This window comes from Megalops cyprinoides, chromosome 3 (genome assembly GCF_013368585.1).
Source record: "Megalops cyprinoides isolate fMegCyp1 chromosome 3, fMegCyp1.pri, whole genome shotgun sequence".
NCBI lineage: Eukaryota > Metazoa > Chordata > Actinopteri > Elopiformes > Megalopidae > Megalops > Megalops cyprinoides.
In genome coordinates, this window is record NC_050585.1 from 15,496,837 (window position 1) to 15,500,713 (window position 3,877).

General features: G+C 47.4%; 1 pseudogene; it reads right to left on the bottom strand.

Annotated features, from left to right (window-relative positions):
• Positions 1-2,303: 2,303 nt before the first annotated feature.
• Positions 2,304-3,649, bottom strand: LOC118774171 (annotated as a pseudogene).
• Positions 3,650-3,877: the final 228 nt, after the last annotated feature.

A 3,877-nucleotide genomic window follows, 5' to 3' on the forward strand; every position in this document is an offset into this window, starting at 1 on the left:
TTGCAAGGGGCCACCGTCTTCACCAAACTCGACCTCTGCAACGCTTACCACCTGGTCCGTATCCGTGAGGGAGACGAGTGGAAGACTGCCTTCAACACTCCATCCGGGCACTATGAATATTTGGTCACGCCGTTCGGGTTAACAAATTCCCCAGCTGTCTGCCGGTCTGCGCCCGGAACAAGACATCTAACCAGCCGCCCGCTGGTCTGCTGCAACCCCTGCCGGTTCCCCGACGACCCTGGTCCCACATCGCGCTGGATTTCGTCACCGGTCTGCCCCCATCTGATGGTAACACCACCATCCTCACCATCGTTGAACGGTTTTCCAAGTCCGTCCACTTCGTTCCACTCCCCAAATTCCCCTCTGCCAGAGAAACCTCCCAACTGCTTGTACACCACGTGTTCAGGCTGCACGGGCTGCCCACTGACGTGGTGTCTGATCGGGGTCCCCAGTTCACCTCTCACTTCTGGAGGGCTTTTTGCAGGCTGCTGGGCGCCATGGTCAGTTTGTCGTCCGGGTTCCACCCCCAGTCCAACGGCCAAGCCGAGCGGGCGAACCAGCAACTGGAGACTGTGCTGCGGTGTCTCACCTCCCAAGAGCTGTCGGCATGGAGCCAGCAACTGCCATGGGTAGAATACGCCATCAACTCCCTGCCCTCATCGTCGTCGGGACTGTCTCCCTTTCAGTGCTGTCTAGGTTACCAGCCCCCCCTGTTCCCAGCCCAGGAGGAGGAGGTCGGCGTCCCCTCAGCGGCTGTGTTCATCCGGCGATGTCGCCGCACCTGGAGGTGTGCGCGGCTCGCCCTGCTGCGAGCCTCAGCCCAGACTAAGCGCTTCGCCGACCGCTGCCGCCGCTCCAAAGCCCCCCGCTATCACCTGGGTCAGCGGGTGTGGCTCTCCACTAGGGATCTTCCCCTCAGGACAGACTCCCGCAAGCTCACTCCTCGCTTCATCGGGCCGTTCCCGATTGCCAAAGTGATCGGTCCCGCGGCGGTCTGCCTTAAGCTACTGCTCTCGCTCCACCGCATACATCCCACCTTCCACGTCTCCAGGATCAAGCCCGTCGTCCGTAGCCCCCTCTGCCCGGCTCTGCGGGCTCCTCCACCTCCTCGCCTGATCGACGGGACAAAGGCATACACTGTGCGCCGCCTGCTTAAGGTTCGGCGACGGTGGCGCGGACTCCAGTACCTGGTTGACTGGGAGGGCTACGGCCCCGAGGAGAGGTGTTGGGTCCCTGCCAGGGACATCCTGGATCCTGCCCTCATCAGGGACTTCCACCGCCGGCATCCTGGCGCACCCGCTAGGACGCCTGGGGGCGTCCGTAGAGGGGGGGGTACTGTCAGTGCTCCGCCTCCTTAGCTGTCGTGCTTTTGTTTTCCTTGTGTTTTTCCTGCCCTGCTCCCCGCCCGGTCTCCGCCCGCCTGATTGCCTGCACACCTGCTTTCCATCCCCTCATCAGCCTTGCCCTATATGTTCCCTGCTTTTCCCTGTCCTGTTGCTAGTTCGTCACAGTGTTTTTCTCCTGTTTCGTCCCCGGCGTTCGCTTTATGCTTCTGTCTGCCTGTTTCCCGTTTTTCGACCCTGCTTGTACCCTGACCTCGTTTTTGCCTGCCTCCTTGCCTCGTTCGCTTGATTGCCTGCCTGTCCGGTTCCCCGACCTTGCCTGCCCCGATTTCCCGATTCTCGCTCTGTCCACGGACTGTCTCCCGGTTTTCGACCCTGCTTGTTTTCGGATTAGCGATCTGCCTGACGATTCCGTTAAAGACGCTTGGAACCCGAAGCTCCCGTGGTCCGTGCCTGAGTCCCTGCCTGAGCCCCGACAGTTTGCACTTTTTTTTTAAGCCTCACAATGTAGCTGATTCCAAGTAGAGATATTCATGGATAAATCTTGTGTAACTCTTATGCAAAAAATTGGGGGCATGTGAGGAGCAATATGGAGTATCACTGGTCTCTGAAACAGTACTCTATTGTCTCTTATTGAAAGTGTTGAAGTCCTCCTCCATAGGAGGTTTAATGTCAAAATATAATATTCTTAACTTGTGTTAAAAGTTCTGAAATATTGTTTGAAATAGTCAGAAACTGTAATGGTAAATTTTAGTTTATTTTCATTATTACGATATGATGTGATCAATTTTTTATTTACAAAGTTGAATGATACAATCTTTTCAAATCTACAGGTACAGCATTCTTTCACAAAGGCACAGAATATCTCGACATTTTCCTGCTCCTTTCTACGTTAGTTTGAAATAACCTCATTATCCTGTAGAGGGTCACAGTGAATTGGAGCTGAACAGGCATTACATCCTAAGTGAGATGCTTGTCCATCATAAGCTGGACACATAGACACGCACAAGCACGTATGCTTACAGACATACTTGTGGGACAATTGAGAAATGGCCGTTAACCTAAGCCACATATGTTTGGACTGTGTAAGGTATCCAGATTACATGGAAAATCCACGGTACTCATAAAGGGAACGTGCAAAACCCAGGTCTGCATTTGAACCCAGTATAACTGAAGTGACAGCGCTCCCTGCTTCTCCCCATTTTTCCTTTTTAATTCCTCAATTATTAAATTTTTTCATAAGGCAAAGAAAACAGTGTACTATTAGCAAACATACGAATTTAACCATACAACTACAACATTTAAATATTTTACCATTAGTCAATTAAAGTAGTTTCATTTGTCTCATTAGTTCCATGAGATCTATCTTTTTCGTTTGGACTGGCTTACCTTTACTTTATGCCCCTTACATGGTTGCAGGATTTTTGTACGAATCTTAGTAAGCTTAAACCCATAAACAAGGGGGTTAAAAATGGGCGGGACTATGAGAAATTCTAGTGCCATGAAGTTTCTGAGACTCTGTGGTAAATTCTTTGAATCAAATCGGCTGTAAATTATGTCAAAGAGTAGAGCTACAGAAATGTTTGTTAATGTCAACAATGTGGCACACAAGTCTGCATAAATTTGCGTCTATCATCTCTGGAATGTCTACATGCAGTAATCAGTTTCTTATAAGAATATGCAATAAAAACAGCCTGTGCAATAAATGAAAAGGTTAAAATAAATCCAACCACGTTATTTACTGTAGTTGGCACACAAGAAAGTCTCACAATAGACCAGTTATCACAATAGAGTTTATCTATATGAGACCCACATAAAGGCAATGTACTTGTCAAACCTATAGTTAGGAATGCACAAAATAAAGGGTATAGCCAGCAAAAAGTAATTAATTTAACAATAGTCTGAGTCGTCATTATAGAGTTGTACTGTAAGGGTTGACATATTGCCACAGTCCTGTCATAGGCCATCACAGTCAGTGTTGAAAAATCACTCACAACCCCACAGTAAATCACAAATACCTGGATTAGACATCCACTATATGAGATCACATGAGCTTCAGACAGTATATCAAAAAATAATTTAGGGTAAAAACCAGAAATTGCCATCAATCCAGTTGTACACAAACTACACAGCAACAAGTACATTGGCTCATGGAGGGATTTATCTTGGATGATAGTTAAAATAAGTGTCAAATTAACTGATATCATAATGAGATACCCCACAAGGGCTGTTGAAAAATACAGATATTTGTTTCCCTTTGTGAATCCAGAAAGACTGAACGTAGTGACATTTGATGAATTTGTCATTGTGTGTGTATATATGGCATCAAATAACCTGAAAAACAAAAAATGAGACATCAAGATTGTTTTAAAACATATGTGATGTATCACAATCCCGTTTCTAGTTTCATTTATGGTTTATCAAAAAAAAGAAGCAAATGCAGAACAAATGAATTAATACATTTTTTTTCAGAATGTCAAGGTGCAAGGAAACAGAGTTATGACAATAAAGAACCCAAGCATTTTACTGGGACC